The sequence below is a fragment of the Quercus robur genome, chromosome 8, assembly GCF_932294415.1.
Source record: "Quercus robur chromosome 8, dhQueRobu3.1, whole genome shotgun sequence".
Classification (NCBI taxonomy): Eukaryota; Viridiplantae; Streptophyta; class Magnoliopsida; order Fagales; family Fagaceae; genus Quercus; species Quercus robur.
The window spans coordinates 8,050,590-8,070,776 of record NC_065541.1 but is presented as its reverse complement, the minus strand read 5'-3'; the positions used below and the strand labels follow the sequence as shown (position 1 = coordinate 8,070,776).

General features: G+C 31.6%; 1 pseudogene; it reads left to right on the top strand.

Moving 5' to 3' along the window:
* The window catches only part of LOC126695791 (receptor-like protein EIX2), a 101,466-nt pseudogene that overhangs the window by 9,006 nt on the left and 72,273 nt on the right, over nucleotides 1–20,187 (top strand).

Genomic DNA, 20,187 nt, shown 5'->3' with positions numbered 1-20,187 from the left:
GATTTTGCTTCACTTTTATGTTTCTCTCCTCCAAAAACACAAAAAACATAAAAATGCAAGATCAAATAGAATCCAACAGAATACTTGCACCATGAGATTTCAAACTATAGGTAGACAACTTAAATTTCGGTCAAATCTTAAGTGGGTAAAATGTCAAAAGTCAAATTTTAAATAATAAGTAGCAGGGCTGGCCCAACCTAATTTGGGGCTTAAGGCAAAAGATTTATGTGGGGCCTTTTATATGTATATATTAATTAAATAAAATTATTTAATGTTAATCAAATTGAGGTTAATTTGATGTATTAAATACATAATTTAATGAATAATACTAACTAAAACTACGGTTAATTTCATATAGAGAATTGAATATCAGAGTTGAAACATAAATTTAACAAAAAGAAAAAATATATTATTTTTTAAAAAGAAAATTAATTTATCTTAGATATATGACGATACATAGTTAATTACATTTATAATCTAATGTATAATCTATGATATTAATTGATGTGTGGCTTTGTAGTAGATTAGTTTACAAATATGAAAGTTTCAAACTATTAAAGGAGATTAATCATCATTGATGATCTAACACATTTGTAATTTTTTTTAAAGCCTTGTTAGAAATTAAAAAAAAAAAAAAAAAAAAAAAGTAAAATGCTAAAGGTGCTACAAAATGTTCACAATATAATATGACAATAATAGTGGTTGATGAGATTCAATAATGTAATTGATGAACATTTAAAATACTTTTTTGTGATTAGTAACATGTCAATTTATAAATCTATAGTAAAATTTGTAATATCCTTAACATCACTAATAATTAAAAGTGCTCAACTATTTGAAAAAAAATCATATCTTTTATAAAATTTTGGGCCTTTTACAATGGGATGGGGGCCTTTTTTGTAAAAGGTAAATATTTTTTGTGGTGGGGACCTTCGGCCAGCCTTGATAAGTAGGCAGCTTAAATTTTAGCCAAACTATGGGTGAGTAAATTGTAATTTATCCTTAATTAATTGATCTGATATTATTATGTTAGCCATATATGCGCCAACAAGGAAAACCGTTTGCCACATAAACATTTTTCATTAGTGAGTTAACAATAAGGACTAAATTGGCTGTAAGTTGAAAATAACAGGAATCAAATTAAGTGTTACCAAAATATAGGGACCAAAATAATATTTTTGCTTTTCTATTTTTAATATGAATTAGATCATAAAATATAGCTAATAACTCTCTCTCTCCATCCATCATTATTATTATTATTGTTATTATTATTATTATTAAGATAGAATTTAAAACCCTAAATTTCTAGCTTGACAACAAAAGATTTTATTAATTGCACTAACTGAAACCCACTATTTTTATATAATTTTAGCATATTATGTATATGTTCTATCATTCTCAGTAGAACCTTCAACTAAAAATAAAAAATAAAAACTATGGTAATAGCCGGCGACTTAAAGTCAGACCTGAACCTATTCTATTTCAATGATTCTTTGAATTCTATTTTTTAATTTTGAAAGACGTAATGAATGATGAATGATGATGACCAATCAAAGTTCAGACTAAAATACAATGCACTTTTGGTGAAGTTAGAAAATAGAAAAAAGAAATGCATCCAAGATTTACTACCATGCAATTTGGTAGCATTTACATAACAAAACCACAATCATTTTTTTAAAGTATGATCGTGGACTGTTTCTTGAGACTTGAGATTAAAAAACATTGATCCTTTTCCTTTGTGTTGCTTACTATAACAAGTTACCAACTATTGATCCTTAGTTCTATATTGGAGAAATTGAAGTTTGTTGCATCGAAAGCGAGTGACAAACACTTCTCAGGTTCAAGCAAGCGTCCAGCAACTTAAAAACAAAAGCAGAGTTGGCCCTATTCTATTTTAAAGATTCTTGATTTTTTTTTATAGTTGATACACGTAATGAATGACAATGACTAATGAAAGTTCGGTCTAAAATATATTGCACTTTCAGTCAACTTTATCCACCAAAAAAAAAAAAAAAAAAAAAAAATTGTCTTTCAGTTAGGAAATTCAAAATTGATATGTGTCCAAGTGAAACTAAGAACCCACAAAATGCAGCTCAAATCTACTAGACTCACTACCATTTACATGGAAAAATCACAATAATTTTTTAAAGAATGTTTAAGAATTAAAGGCATGTACAAGGTAGATACTAGAACATAAATAATCAATAAATCTATAAGGTTTAGAGCATACACAGGAGGATTGCTAAAAGAAAACTTATTTGACCATCTAAAAAGTTATTTTATCTATTTTATAATATCATTTTACAATTCACCTAACATCTCAATTCTTATCTTTCACATAATTAAACACAACACAATAAAAATTAAAAAAAAAAAAATTAATCTTGTTCCCTTCCGTTGACTTCACTTATAAAAAAAAAAAAAAGGTTAGAATTAGGCAAAAATGAAATTTACCCCAGCTAACTTTGTTCAAAAATCATTTTAGTCGTTTAAGTTTGAAATTGGGGTCATTAATTTAGTTCAGAAACTTTACCCAAAAAATTATTGTAATCTATGTCATTATTTTTTCCAAATTGCAAAAGTAAAATAATGCATGCCATTTCTAATTTATTTATTTCCTTCGGGACAAGTGCAGTTAAAAAAAAAATGTTTTCTTAGAAAATTCATGAACAAACAGTTTCTAGAAATGATTTTCAATTTTTTCCCCCAACAACAAATGGGAAATAGAATTTTTAATCTATTTCTGATCCAGGTATCTAGATAGTGCAACTAAACTATAGGACTCTCCATGGATTTCAATTTTCAGACATGTTTTTCCTATAATATTTGTGACATTGTGCTAAGTAATTGGGGGGGGGGGGGGGGGGGGGGGGGGGGGTGGTGTTGGAATCTTTTTTATAGATACTGACTAAACATTTTACAATTTGAGATTTTAATTGAACAATTTGAATTAAATTAAGTCAAATAATCACCGCCAAGTTTGGTGAACTGGTAACTCCTCAAGGCGTACTTGCTTGGGAGAGCAAGGGGGAGTGGGTTCGAACCATTAAAATGTGTCAGGGTCAAAACATATATATTTTTGTAAGTATTTCTAAGGCAAAGTTAATGGTTGTAGTATTTTATTTTTGCAATTTGGAAAAATCATGACATAGATTACAACAATTCTTTTTTACTTTATACATGACATGATTACATCATATGTTTTTATTATATGGTCGATAAAACAATAAGCCAAAACAAGAAGAAAAATCAATCTTTTCCATCTTATTTTTTGTGTATTCAAACTTCAAACTGTAATGTACAATATAAAACCATCCCCAATCAAACACTCCCCATATTCAATCCTAAATTCAGTCATTATCTAATCCTCCGTTCAAAAGAGAAAGAAAAATGAAAATGATTTTTAAAACAAAGAGCCAACCTCTCCATGTCCCTCCAAAGTCCTCATAAAACATTTAAAAACACTTGCATTAAAAAAAGAACGACAACGATAAATTTAAGGACACACTTTACGGTATCAAATGCAATAGGGTCTTGCCCTTGGTTAAGGAAGGAACTTCTCAATGAACGACCTCACCTTCAAATCCATATCCTTCTCAAGTCCTGAGGCCTCACCCTAGTGGACACTTTCTTGTATATTTTGTAAAAACATAGTCACACTAACTATATGGAATTTCCACAAAGTCACTTTCTCAATCATGAACATTCCAAACAATTATATAACCACCATTTTCATGCAATCCTTCTCATAAAGCTCTAATGCCATTGCTGAATGACTCTTCTCGACTATTATCACCAAACTCAAATCAACAATCTTTACCAATATCAAAAAAGCCAAGAAAAAAAAAGTACCACAAAATTAAACTTCTATTTAACATAATTAGTCAAATCAAAACCAACTCTCTTTCTTAAAAAAATTTAAAAACTATAGTAATACCCAGCAACTTGAAGTCAAAGTTGGACCTATTCCATTTAAATGAACCTTTGAATATATTTTTTTTTTTTAAAAAAAATTTTGATACACGTAATGAATGATGAATGACGATGACCAATCAAAGTTCAGTCCAAAAAACAATGCACGTACTTTTGGTCAAGTCAGAAAATTGAAAATTGAAATGCATATCCAATTGAAAATTAAAGTATAATCATGGAGAGTTTCTTGAGATTAAAAAACGTTGATCCTTTTCCTTGTGTTGCTTACTATACCAACTATTGATCCTAAGTTCTATAGTGGAGAAACTGAAGTTGGTTGGATTAAATATTTAAATGCGAGCAATAAATACTTCTCAAGTTCAAGCAAGCGTCCAGTAACTTAAAAACAAAATCAGAGTTGTTGGACCTATTCCATTTTAAAGATTCTTGAATTTTTTAAAATTGATACATGTAGGGTTTGTTTGGAAACAACTTATTTAGTTGAAACTGAAAACTTTTTGCTGAAAGTAATATATATAAAAAAAAAAAAAAAAAAAAAAAAAAAAAAAAAAAAAAAGAAGCTAAAAGCTAGCTGAATAGTACAGTAAGACTCATGAATAGTATCAAAAAGTACAATAGGACCTAAGAATAATAGCAAAAATACACTAAAAACTCTAATAAGCTATGGGTGAAGTGTAATTTTATTGTGCATCGGTGAAGCATAATTATCTGAGATTTGGAATCCAAAGCACAATATCATGAATCTTTTTTTTTTTTTCTTCGATAGGACAAAATCATGAATCTTATCATCTGAGAAAAGTCAAAAGTTTATGAACATGATTAACGAAATCTAAGAAAAAATGGTAGAGAATAGAGACATTGATTTTCTTCTGGGTGTTTGCTTTCTTGTGTTTGGCCCATCTTTCTTCGAGAATATATATGTTATATATGTTCTTACTCAAACGAAATTTCTTCACCTGCGCACTAATGTTAAAAAAACTCAACAGTTTCTATTTTCTTCATAATATAATTATACAATAATATGTTGTAGAAAGTGCCATCCACGTCAAGTCAAAACGTGTTTTAGGCCCTGGCCAGTGCCCAGCATATTTGCAAATCAAAATTTATGTGATTCAATTCATCATTCTTTTGATTAGATAGGAGATATTGGAATTTCTTACCATTTACGTTGGGTTTGTTTCTTGACGATGTGAAATATATATAGCTTTAGCTGGTTACTACAAACTAAAAAGTCATGTGCTTTACCTGTGAAGAGGTAAAGTGATTATATTATTATAAACCAAAAATTGTGATTATTAAGAATACCTTCTAAGAAAGTGTCATGGATGTGACCCAAATTTTGACAGCAAACAGTAATGATTTCCAGAAATCCATTTCTAAATAGGTAACTAGTGCCTAGTGGTGGTTTATTCTAATCATTACATTCGATCTCTGCCTCATTTTATGAAAGTTTTTATGCATATTATTTCTCGGACAAAATGCAAAAAGAACCCTTCAAATTAGGGTAAATCATCCAAATGAACCTAAGGAACAAAAATATGAAGGGTCCTCGTCTACAAGACTTACAGTCAATGCTTGTTGCCACATGTGTGGTACGACATCAACAAACAAACCCATATTATCTATATGGTAGCAAATTCCAGTATCTCCTATTGCATCAATGTAATGTTGAAGTGCATAGGAAGAAATTTTGTCCCAGTATAGATCTTTTCGGAAAAAGTTGTTCCCAGCATGAGCAAGACTTTCAAGATATTGACACTAACTAGAAAATCAAGGTTTCTTGTTTCTTATTCTTTTTTTGTTCTCTTTCTTTTTTTTCTTTTTTCCTTCTTTTTTTTTTCCTTTTTTTTTCCCTTCAGTTTTTGACACTTTAAGATTTATAAATTATAGATTTTCTTGATGATAAAATTAACACTATGCTCCACTGCTCCTGCATTTCAAGATTCCATTTCGGTAAAGGCATTTTCTTATTATCTTATAATGCATTTTGTTTTTTGTCTCAATTTCTTTTTCAAATAAACTAACTTTTAATTTTATTTTTTTTACAAATAAATTAGCTTTTACTTTTTTGTCACATAATAAACATAAAAATTACCAAAAATTATATATTTTTTTTATAATCACTATAAAAGTAAGCACAGACACCAAATCTCAATGTAATATGCTTAACTCATGCACTATAAAATATTGATATCTTTACAAAGACACCAATATCTACGACAGAATCCATCCAATGTAACTAATTTGTTTTGCAACTCCACTAAATGTAAAAATAAATTATCTTTGGGAGCTACAAAATTACTTCAATCCTATCTAATTTTTATAAGGAAAAATTTGATCGATACTCTTAAGAATACTGCTTTAGAAAATATTTTTAAAAATTTTTTATGAGAAAAAAAAAATCCGAAGTGGCAACAATCTCTGCAGGTTGTGGCTTGGGCTGTTTATCAAGCTTTAAGATTTGCAAGGGAGATGGTGTCAAAGTTCAGATGATAAGAAGTTAAATGGAAGCATTTCAAGATGAGTCACCAGATCAGGCAGAGAGGCAGAGTATTGGAGCAGAGCATTTGTGGATTAATTTGCTATTCCACTAAACGGCTACTGCATCAGATACGACCTGTAGTTTTAGTCTTGGATTAGTTGGTTATTATGTATGGACACGTGTAGTGTGATGATCAATAGAAGTTGGTTGATCCGTGTATTTTGGAATTAGTTTAAAGTTAGTTATTTTATTTTCTTTTCACTAATTCTGCTATATAAACCTTTTGTAATTCAATGAAATATCTCAGTTTTCTTCATTCTTGATTCTCCATCTCTCTCTCTCTCTCTCTCTCTCTCTCTCTCTCTAGCTTCATTACACTGTAATACTCTGTTTTTCTTATAGATGGGTCTGCATTGGATGGTGATTGCAAGGAACTTTTCATACTGACATTTGCACAATGGTGTATTTAACTAGACTTCATGGTTAATAGAGTTCCTGCATGTCCCACACTCATTGAACAATCTGATTTACAGATTGTAGTAGTAGTAGCAATACCAATAAAAAAAAAAATGTAATAATAATATAGTTAATTTTGATTCCAGAAAATCTAAGTGATTAGTTTACTATATCATTCAAAACACTTCCGATATTTAGTTTTCATATGGTTATTAAAGAAAATTACCTTTTATCATCCTATTTCATTTTAAAGATTCTCGAATTTTGTATACAACTAATAATCAAAGAAATTTCCGTCTAAAATAAATCAGACTCAAGGCCATTTAGGCCATGGCCTAAGGCCCCTTAACATAGAAAGGCCCTAGAAAATACGGGGGCGGTAAGGGTTTTTTTTTTTTTTTTTTTTTTAATTAAAGAAAAAAATGTGAGTTATGTGTGCATTTTTTTTCCCACTTTTAAGAAGACCTGAAATATTAGAGTTATGCTAGTATATTACAAATTTTATTAAATAGGTCTTATAAATTGATATGTCACCAACCAAAAAGAAGTAATTCAATACTCGTTTGTAGTTGAAGTGACACCTTATTGCCATATCTATTTGTAAGCTTTTTGTAATAAAATTTGTAGTAAGTTTAGCATTTTCTTCACAAAAAATATATGAATTAATAGAAATACAACCCAATCACCATTAAGTGAATGAAAAATGCTAAAACTAATACAAATTTTACTACTAAAAACTTACAAACTGATGTGACAAGAATTATGATTGGTGTCATTTAAACAATATAATAAATAAATGTTTGAATAACTTTTTTTTATTATTTATTTATTTTTATTGGTGATATGCTAGTTTGTAAAACCTATATAGTAAGCATCATTAGCTCACTTTGGGTGAATTAGTCATATCAATAAGTAAGAATTACTTTCTCTAAAAAAAAAAAAAAAAAAAAGAGTAAGAATTAATAATAGATTTGAAATAAAAATATATAATAAAAAATAAACTAAATATTATTTAAGTGATATTTAGATGTAAAAAAAGCCTCTTTAAAATTTTCACCTTAGGCCTCAAACTATCTTACAACAGCCTTGGTCGGACTTTTGGCAATAGGAACTTTAAAGTCAGTGGAACTAGAAGTTTCAACTTTCAACGTACATATTTTTGGCATGAATTTCAAACAAAACAAAACAATGTTGTCAAATTGTGAATAAGACAACTAAAATAGCTAATAAACAGAACAACTAGGATGCCACTTCATTTTCCCTAACATCAAAACATTATGCACTCACTGCTTCTTTTTTTTTTTCTTTTTTTTGAGAAAGATAAACTCCGTTTTCGAATAAATTTTGAAATTAGGTTAAACCACCAATAGTGCCTTCAATGAATTCAGGACAGGAAGCCATTATTACCTAACATCAAAAAAATTTCTGATATCCATGATGCGTTCATAAAATGTAGTCTTAATATATAATCTCAATTTTGGTCCTAAAATAATCACAATTTTGATTAATAATTACTTCACATTTTTACTCGAAAGCACATGACTTTTGGAACTAGTCATATTAAACTTTAAAATAGCTAGCTAAAATAATTTCACAATATCAAACAAACCCATTGTATACAGTAGGAAACTCCAATGTCACCTATACCATCAAAGGAATGTTGAATTGTTCATACTTCCCATACTTCACACTAGTATTGATTAGGAAAGATTCTGGGCCAGAGCATCACACACATTCAATTAACTTGGATGACAATTTCCAAAATATATAATCTGATGGAGAAAAAACTAGAGTATATTTAACGTTAGTATGCATGGGAAGAAATTTGTTCCTAGATAAATCTTTTTGAGAAAATTGTATCAAGCATGAGGAAGACTTCCAAGATACAGGCACTAATAAGAAAATAATTGTGTCAAAATATTTGGACACATGCACATTCATGAACTTTTGATTTTCTTGATAATAAAATTAACATTGTGCTCCAACATTTCAAAACTAAATAATGCATTATGCTTTGACCCCTTAATGCAATAAATTTGTTTTTCAATAGTAGGTGAAAGCAAGAAACGCAGCCTATTAATCAGTTAAGTTAATGATGGTTCACTTTTGGAGATTTAGAATTAGTTCAATCCAGCCTAATTTTGTGATTTCAATAAGGAGTATTTGTCTACGAATCTACAACATCATAAAACTTTTGTTCTCTTTATTCTTTGCAACATTTCAATGTAAGATTCAGGCAAACTCCACACAACGTCCTATTATTATTATTATTATATTATTACTATTATTATTTAATTTATGCATACTATATGTTCTATAGTTCTATTGTTCCAAAAGCAGTGATAATACTGAGAGACTTAAGTCACAGCTGGACATATTCCATTTTAAAGATTGATGAATTTTTGAATTTTTGACACGTAATGAATAACCAATCATATTACGTTGCACTTTTCACAAGTTAGTAAATTGATTTGTAAATCCAAATGCACCGAAGGGCCCACAAATTCACTTTGCACAAGTTAGAAAATTGATATGAATCCAAATGGAACTTAAAAATGGGCCACAAATGAAGGGTCCCATTATTTGTTCGGTAGAAATTTAAAACTCGTAGTAGGTAGTCAACACAACGCAATACAATAAAGACGGTCCATTTCCTATAAATTAGCATGCCATTATTAGCATTTTGTATCACATAACAAAATCATAAACCAGTTTTATTTTTATAAAAGAGCATCATGATGATGATGATGATGAAGGAGGGTTCCTTGTTGAGAATTACTTTAAGCCTTCTCCTTTGTTTGGTCACTATTCATCATCCTCCTAACTTCTGCACTGCCCACTCCCACTTTGAGGTTCGTTGCATTGAAAGCGAGCGACACGCCCTTCTCAACTTCAAGCAACACCTTACAGATCCTTCTAACCGCCTTGCCTCTTGGGCTTCTGGCGTGGATTGCTGTCACTGGGTCGGTGTTCTCTGCCACAACGTTACCGGTCACGTCCTCCAACTCCGTCTCAGAAGCTATTATCCTTTGGGTGACGAGCTTACTGATGTTGCCCAACGGTTTGCTCCATATGAAGCTTATGAAAGGTCAGTGTTCGGCGGTAAGATAAATCCTTCTCTACTTGATTTGAAGCATTTGATACTTGGACCTCAGCTTCAATGATTTCAATTATACTCCAATTCCCAAATTCCTCGGCTCAATGGGGAGTTTAAGATATCTTAATCTCTCCCATGCGGGATTTGGGGGATTGATTCCTCATCAACTTGGGAATCTCTCTCATTTGCAATATCTCAATCTTGGAGGTTCTTATAATTATTTATATGTCATGAACCTTCAATGGCTCTCTGGTCTTCCTTTACTACAACACCTTGATTTGAGTCATGCAAACCTTAGCAAAGCCTCTGATTGGGTACAGGAGATAAACAAACTCCCTTCTTTGTCAGAGTTGCGATTGTCAGATTGTGAACTTTCTGGTTTCATCCCACCACCAATACCCAGTAGTATTAACTTTTCATCTCTCACCACCCTTGATCTTTCATACAACAGTTTTGAAAACACTTCGATTTTGTTTTGGGTCTTTGGTCTTCATAATCTGCTTTCTCTTTATCTATCTGACAATCAGTTTCAAGGTCCAATCCCTGTTCATCTCCAGAACTTGACTTCACTTAGGCACCTCGATCTATCTTTCAACAGTTTCAACTCTTCAATTCACAATTGGCTGTACAGTTTTAGTCATCTTGAGTTCCTCAACCTCCCATACAATTATTTACAGGGTACAATCTCTAGTGCCATTGGAAACCTAACATCTGCCATTAGCATAGACTTGTCAGCCAATGAACTTGAAGGAAAGGTACCAAGATCTTTGGGTAATCTCTGCAACTTAAGGGAAATTAGGTTGTCATTCAACAAATGGAGTCTAAAGATATCAGAAATCTTTGAAAGTCTATCAGGATGTGTTTCAAATGAGCTAGAGATCTTAGATTTGTCTAATGCTCAACTGTTTGGGCAGTTGACTGATGAAATTGGGCAATTTAAAAATTTGGTTATCCTTTCTTTGGGGTATAATTCAATTTCAGGTCCAATTCCATGGTCTATAGGAAATCTTTCTTCTTTGAGATTCTTGAACCTTGAGATCAATCAAATTAATGGTACTTTCCAAAGCTTTGGACAGCTCTCCAAATTAGAGTCTCTGAATATTGGTTACAATATGTTGGAGGGTGTGGTGTTAGAAGTTCATTTTGCCAATTTAATGAGATTAAAAACACTTGTTGCATCTCAAAACCAATTGACTTTAGAAGTAAGTGACAGTTGGACCCCTCCTTTTCAACTCAACTCTTTAGTTTTGGAATTATGGAATTTAGGGCCGAAATTTCCTTTGTGGCTCTGTTCACAAAAGCAACTTTTGACCTTGGGCATATCCAACACAAGGATTTTAGATGCAGTTCCTCCTTCCTTTTGGAACTTGACTTCTCAGCTTTCTTATCTAAATATCTTTCATAATCAGATATATGGAGAGATTCCACATATCCCAGTGATTTTTTCTATAATTCAATAATTGATGTGAGTTCAAATAACTTCACAGGTCCATTACCTTGTATATCCTCTAATGTGACCTCTCTTGATCTTTCTAACAATTCACTATCTGGATCTATTTCTCACTTTTTGTGTTACAAGATGAATGAGCCCAAAAAGATGGAATTTCTCAATCTTGGAAAAAAATCTTTTATCAGGGAAAATAAGTAATTGTTGGATGAAGTGGCAAAGCTTGTTTGCCTTAAATTTGGGGAACAACAATTTCACTGGTAAAATTCCAGCATCCATTGGATCTTTGGTTTTTCTTTCGTATTTGCACCTAGACAACAACAGATTCTCTGGAAAATTACCATCATCTTTGATAAATTGTAAAGAGTTGGTGACCATTGATGTTGCTAAGAATGATTTTGTTGGAAGCATACCTTCTTGGATAGGACATAGACTTTCAAGGTTGGTGATTCTTAACCTTCACTCAAATAATTTTCACAGTTACATCCCAGAAGAACTCTGTTCTCTAACATCACTCCAAATTTTGGACCTTTCACATAATAAGCTATTTGGAAGCATACCTAGATGTGTCCACAATTTTAGTGCCATGGCCACAAGTACCAATTTAGATTATCCCTTTTTTTTTTATCGCACATCAACAGGATATAATTCTATGCGTTTTGAAAGACAATCGGTTGTGATGAAGGGAAAAGATCTTGAGTATTCCACCACTCTTCAACTAGTAAAAATTATAGACCTTTCCAACAACAATTTATTAGGTGAGATCCCTGAAGAAGTGACTCGTCTCAAAGGATTACAATCATTGAATTTGTCATTTAATATCTTGATTGGAAGAATTCCTGAGAAAATAGGTGATTTGGGATCAGTGGAGTCTATTGATTTCTCAAGCAACCAACTTTCTGGTCAAATTCCTCAAAGTATGTCAAGTTTGACATTTTTAAGTCTGTTGAACTTGTCAAACAACAATTTGATTGGGAGAATCCCGTCAAGCACTCAGCTACAAAGTCTCAATGCATCCAATTTTTTTGGAAACAAACTTTGTGGACCTCCACTTACTGATAATTGTACTATAAAGGAAGTACAACCGAACATTGAAAATAAAGTACGCAAAGTTTTTAGTGGACTTGTGGTAGATTGGTTTTATGTGTTCATGGCACTTGGGTTTGTTGTTGGATTTTGGGTTGTATTGGGTCCTTTACTGTTGAATAGGCAATGGAGGGTTTTGTACTTTCAATTCCTGGATCACCAAGGGTACAAGCTTAGGAGTGTAATGACACAAACTTGGCAGTGTTGTAAGTAATTGTTGTAAGATTCTTAATATTTAGTACAAATGTCATGTAATCATATTAATCAATAGTTTGATGATTTCTTTGTGATCTTGAACCTCATAACTTCTTGTATTACTTGCTTTATTCACTCCATTAACATTTATGAATATGATGTTTCTTCTTATGAACGTCAATGTCAGTCCAATTTGTAGTTTTATTATTCCTAGAGCTTAATGGTGTAAAATTACATTTAAGTTCTTAAAAGTAATTGATATGTTAAAAGTTTTATTTTTATAAAGAGCATGATGATGATGATGATGATGATGAAGGAGGGTTCCCTGTTAAGAATTACTTTAAGCCTTCTCCTTTGTTTGGTCATTATTCATCCTCCTAACTTCTGCACTGCCCACTCCCACTTTGAGGTTCCTTGCATTGAAAGAGAGTGACACGCCCTTCTCAACTTCAAGCAACACCTTACAGATCCTTTAAACTGCCTTGCCTCTTAGGCTACTACATCTGACGTGGATTGCTATCACTGGGTCAGTGTTGTCTGCCACAACCGCACCGGTCATGTCCTCCAACTCCATCTCAAAACCTTTTTTCCTCTGTATGACGAACTTATTACTGATGATGCCCAATTGAGAGCTCAATATGAAGCTTATGAGAGGTCAGTGTTCGATGGTAAGATAAATCATTCTTTGCCTGATTTGAAGCATTTGATTTACTTGGACCTCAGCTACAATTTTTTCAATTTTACTTCAATTCCCAAATTCCTTAGTTCAATGAGGAGCTTAAGATATCTTAATCTCTCCCATGCGAGATTTGGGGGATTGATTCCTCATCAACTTGAGAATCTCTCTAATTTGCACTATCTCAATCTTGGACATAATGATTTATACGTCAAGAACCTTCAATGGCTCTTTGGTCTTCCTTTACTACAACACCTTGATTTGAGTTATGCAAACCTTAGCCAAGCCTTTGATTAGCTATAGGAGATAAACAAACTCCCTTCCTTGTCAAAGTTGCGTTTGTCATATTGTGAACTTTCTGGTTTCATCCCACCACCGATGCCCAGTCATATTAACTTTTCATCTTTCACCACCCTCAATCTTTTGCACAACCGTTTTGAAAACACTTCAAAACTGTTTTGGGTATTTGGTCTTCATAATTTGGTTTCTCTTGATCTATCTGACAATCAATTTCAAGGTCCAATCCCTGTTCATCTCCAGAACTTGACTTCACTTAGGCACCTCGATCCATCTTTCAACACTTTCAACTCTTCAATTCCCAGTTGGCTGTACAATTTTAGTCATCTTGAGTTCCTCAACCTCTATTGCAATAGTTTGCATGGCACAATCTCTAGTGCCGTTGGAAACCTAAAATCTGTCATTAGCATAGACTTGTCATTCAATGAACTTGAAGGAAAGGTACCAAGATCTTTGGGTAATCTCTGCAACTTAAGGGTAATTAGATTGTCATACAACAAATGGAGTCAAGAGATATCTGAAATCTTTGAAAGTCTATCAAGATGTGTTTCAAATAGACTAGAGATCTTAAATTTGTCCAATGTTCAACTTTTTGGTCAGTTGACTGATGAACTTAGGCAATTTAAAAATCTAGTCATTCTTACTTTGAGCTATAATTCAATTTTAGATCCAATTCCATGGTCTATAGGAAATCTTTCCTCTTTGAGATCCTTGGACCTTGAGAGTAATCAAATTAACAGTACTCTCCCTCAAAGTTTTGGACTGCTCTCCAAATTCAAGTCTCTGAATATTGGTTTAAATATGTTGGAGGGTGTGGTGCTAGAAGTTCATTTTGTCAATTTAATGAGATTAAAAACACTTATTGCATTTCAAAACCAACTAACTTTGGAAGTAAGTGACAATTGGACCCCTCCTTTTCAACTCAACCATTTAGATTTGGGATCATGGAATTTAGGGCCGAAATTTCCTTTGTAGCTTTGTTCACGAAAGCAACTTTTGACCTTGGGCATATCCAACACAAGGATTTTAGATGCAATTCCTCCTTCCTTTTGGAACTTGACTTCTTAGCTAGCTTATCTAAATATCTCTCATAATCAGATCTATGGAGAGATTCCACATATCCCAATGATTTTGTCCTATTTTTCAATAATAATTGATATGAGTTCAAATCACTTCAAAGGTCTGTTACCTTGTATATCCTCTAATGTGACCTTTCTTGATCTTTCTAACAATTTACTATCTGGATCTATTTCTCACTTTTTGTGTTACAATATGAATGATCCCAAAAATATGGAATTTCTCAATCTTGGAAAAAATCTTTTATCAGGGAAATTAAGTAATTGTTGGATGATGTGGCAAAGCTTGTCTACCTTAAATTTGGGGAAAAAAAATTCACTGGTAAAAATTCCAGCATCCATTGGATCTTTTGTTTCTCTTTAGTATTTGCACCTAGACAACAACAGATTCTTTAGAAAATTACCATCATCTTTGATAAATTGTAAAGAGTTGGTGACCATTGATATGGCTAAGAATGATTTTGTTGGAAGTATACCTTCTTGGATAGGACATAGGCTTTCAAGCTTGGTGATTCTTAACCTTCACTCAAATAATTTTCATGGTTACATCCCAAAAGAACTCTCTTCTCTAACATCACTCCAAATCTTGGACCTTTCACATATTAAGCTATTTGAAAGCATACTTAGATGTGTCCACAATTTTAGTGCCATGGCCACAAGTAAAAATTAGATTCTCCCTTTGCTTTATTTAACTTTTTTACAGAATATAATTAGCAGCCTTTTGAAAGTCAATCGGTTGTGATTAAGGGAAAAGATCTTGAGTATTCCACAACTCTTCAACTAGTAAAAATTATAGACCTTTCTAAGAACAATTTATTGGGTGATATCCCTAAAGAAGTGACTCGTCTCAAAGGATTAATGTCATTGAATTTGTCATTTAATATATTGATTGGAAGGATTCTTGAGAATATAGGTGATATGGGATCATTGGAATCTATTGATTTCTCTACAAACCAGCTTTCTGGCCAACTACCTCAAATTATGTCAAGTTTGACATTTTTGAGTCAGTTGAACTTGTCAAACAACAATTTAGTTGGGAAAATACCTTCAAGCACTCAACTACAGAGCCTCAATGCGTCCAGTTTTGTTGGCAACAAACTTTGTGGACCTCCACTTACTGATAATTGTATTGTAAATAATGTAAAACAAAACATTGAAAACAAAAGGAGTAAGGATTTTTCTAGGCTTAAGGTGGATTGGTTTTATGTGAGCATGGCACTTGGATTTTGGATTTGTGTTTGGGTTTTGGGTTGTATTGGGTCTTTTACTATTGAACAAGCAATGGAGAATTTTGTACTTTCAATTCCTAGATCAACTAGGGTATAAGCTTAGAGGTTTAGTGGCACAAACTTGGTAGCATTGTAAGTACTTGTTGTAAGATTATTAATATTTAGTCCAAATGTCATGATGATTTCTATATGATCTTTGATCTGGTTATCAATATATATATAACCGAAGCTTTTGCTAGCTCCACAATTTTCCACATCATCTTTTTTTTTTTTTTTAAATTCTTTTTAATGTTTATTATATTTAGAACCCAAAGTATACAACTCCCCCAGCCTTTACGTCACCTTTCTTTTTTCTTTTTCTTTTTTTAATTCTTTTTGACGTTTTATTATTATATTAGAATTTATCAATTTAGAACCCTAATACAACTATACAACTCCCTCTTCAACCTTCATGTCAAAGTCAAAGTGCTAAACCCCAAACCTCTCTATTTTATAATATACGCTGGCACCCCAAAACCCAGATCCTCTCGCCGTTGCTGCCACCATGGATCACCGCCACTACATCGATTTCTCTTTGCCTCTCCATCTTCGCTCAATCCAGCCCATCATATTCTATGTCGGCAAATTATTTTGAGGTAATTAAAACATGTTTTTTACTCTCCTTAATTTTTATATATTGCTCTCTCTCTATCCGCTTCAATTGTTTATGGAATTTTGTTAGTTTGTGGCTGTGGGTTTCTTTGGATTTAAGTTTTTTTGTTTTTGTTTTTTTTTTCTTTGAAGATTTCCTAGTGTTGTTGATACCGTACCGTACCGGCCGGTGATCCGGTACGGTTAACCCCTACGTTTCATACCGGTAAAAATACCAGCCGTACCGGCCAATACCGGTACAGAAATTTTTTTTTTTTTTTTTTTTTTTAAGTTTTGTAATTTTTGAATTTTTGTTAGGAAAGAATGGTAACTTATTTGCATTAACTTTTTAGTATTATTTGTTTTTTTAGTATGCAATGGTAACTTTTAAGCTTTCTATTTTATTTTTTTTTATTTTTTTTTCCCTTTTAATTGATACTAAAGTTTAAAACCATGAATAATTAGTTTTGAATTGAGGAAATGTTTTATGGTAAACTTTTATATTTATTATAATATATATATATATATATATATACAAACACATACATACATACATACATATATATATATATATATATTTATAAATATAAAAAATAGCGGTAAACCCAAAACGGTACACCGGTATTAATCGGTATCCGAAATATATCGTACCGGTAGCCAAACCGGTACGGCCTCCGGTACGGTATTGACATCCTTGAGATTTCCACATTTTCTTCTTCCTTTGTTGTCAAATCTGTGGCAAAGAAGAATCATGAAATTTTTGTTATTAGATTTTTTTTTTTCCTTTTTTTTTTTGTATGCAATTTTTATTGGATTTTTGGTTTCTTGGGATTCTTCTATTTGGTTTTAATTATGGGTTTGTTTTAGTTGATATATATAGTGTTTTTCTCATCTTCATTTTACAATGGTTTGGATTTTCTTTTTCCCTTTTTTTGGTTATGCAATTTTCATTGGATTTTTGGTTTCCTAGGATTCTTCTATTTGATTTACAATAACCATAAACATCTTATCAATTTTAATATATTATATTATGAATTATAACATCACAGTATAATATTATTCTAAACCATTCTCAATCAATTTAAATTTATTTGATAATTTACAAAATTGCCAAATGATAAGATATACTTTTATATATTGCTAAAAGTATAATCAAACTTAGCTAATCGGAGTTTTTAGATTGCTAAATAAATTATATTACTTGAAATTCATACAAATTGTCAGATTGCTCGCAGCTCATTTTTTCTTTGCCGCGTGCCTTTGTTTGCTCCTTCAATCACTAATGTTTATCAATGCCACCACCAAGGTTTGATACTTTCCACTACCTTTTTATTTTTATTTTGTTCATCTCTGCCCATTCACTAGGGTTTCTCATTTTTGTACTATTGTTTGTCTCTAAGTTATGGACTTCTTTCATTGTAATTTTGGATGGTTCTTACTTCATTTTGAATGAAATTTCTTGAATTTGCTGCGAACCTTGATAGGTATTGCTTAATGAAAAGTTATATGTCTCATATATGTCTCCATGGCCATTACTCTTGCACATAGAGGGGTAAGTCGTATGACTTCAATCTTTTTTTTTTTCTTTTTTATCTATGATATTTATTTATTTATTTTGTTCTAATGAGTTATTGTGCTTTCAGGTTTCTCAGAAATCACTCACAAGGCAACAAAATTCATCCTTCGGCTCTAGGGATTCCATTTCCTACACACTCTTAGATGCCACAGTCAGAATTCTTAAATCCAATTGGCAAAGCAGGATTTAAATCAGTAGATAAGCTCTTAGTGGCTTACAAACCTTGAAAGAGGAAGTTTGCATCATTTGGCAGCAACACTTTGGGAGACAAATGAGAAAAAAAAATTTTTTTTTTTTATTTTTATGGTTTTTCATTGTTTAAAGCTTAGACCCATTAAAACTTATTGCTTGGTGTGTTCATGTATTTTGATTGTATATATGAAAGGAAGGTAATGTCCTTATATAAAGCTAATGATTTATAAAGTCCAAATGTCTTACGTATGTCTGAATAAGCAATTTATAGATTTTCAAATCTGGATGGTTTTATATTTTATTTTTGTCCCGCTGCAGGACTCTGACTTGGTGGTTCAATTTTGCAAAGATGTGGAGAGTAGATCACAAAAGGTAATCTTCTAAAATACTCTATTCTTATGTTTCCATTTTGTAAATTTTATTTTTATGTTATAATAAATTTTTATTCACTTAATGCAAATACTTATGATCTATTTTTATTAAATATTTTTGTTAATAGATTTAAATCATTCAATTTCTCTGTAGAGATGAAGTGAAATTGTGGGATTTTGAATATTTGCTCAAGGATTTTCTGTTTTTGTTTTGTTTGCCCAACACTACACTTTATGACTCAATGAAAGACACTGTTTCACCGTAAAAAAAAAAAAAAAAAAAAAAAAAAAAAAAAAAAAAAAAAAAAAAAAACCGAATCATTTAGTCACAACATAGGCAAATGAGTGTAGGTAACTATAAAGAAACAGACAAAAGAGATTGAGAGAGGAATCATAGGAGTGTTAGACCATCATCCACTGGCAAGCCAGTCACTCACCAACATCAGACTGCCTAAACTGCTATTGGTAAATTTTTAAAAAAAAAAAAAAATTGGTAATAAAAACTGAGTATGGGTTAGATTTTGTTAAGGTCTTTGGGTTAGAATTGATTTTGTTTTGGGTATTTGGGTTGGATTTTATTTTGTTTAGGATTATTGTTTTTTGGTAAAAGAGATTGAAACAGTGTCGCCTCGCAGTAAACTGTTCATCTTCTACTACGTATAAATCTCCCTCCAAAGATACTTGCAGCCAATCACAGGTTCTTTACAAATACAATTTCTTTGTTTTTAGTCAACTAAAATATTTGAATGGCTAAAATAGATAGGAATAGGTCCAGTGGCTAAGGGTGGAGCAGTATCCATTGATCAACTCCAGTCTTTGGGAGGGAATTCATGAGATCAAGCATTAAAAAGGGATTCAATCAAAGGTTATTCTGAAAGGAATTTTCTATCCGGTTTGGACTGGGTATTAATTCAAGGTTTAAGTACTTTTTAATAAATACTGTGTAAATGGCAAGTGTAGCAATTTAAAAACGAATGTTTGATGTGAGATCCAATTTTGAAGTATATTTGAGTTGTTAGTTAATTGCTCTCATATGAAGCTTTATTTTTTAATGATCATCTTTGATTACTTAGTACCTAACTTTAGGTTGAGAATTTCTTAAAATTTTTAAATTGTAACTGTGAAATGTAAATTGCACTTTGAAAGGGGTCATTATGCGTGTTCAATTTAAGTTTTTTGGTTATGTAGTGGATTGTGTGTTGAGATTTACTTTTGTTATTGTTTGCTCTATCATGGTTTGTACTGAGATTTAATTTTACTGATTTTGGTTCTATAAATTAAACTCAAAAGACTTTGCTTTTGTGCCTCTTGATCTGCAAGCATTGTTAGAGTTTTGATCTCATGCTGGGTTAAAATTATATGAAAAACTTATTGGATTAGCTGGTTTTCTTAAGAAGTTCTAGGATATTAAAAAAAAACACTACAATTGGGTTAAACAAAGTAA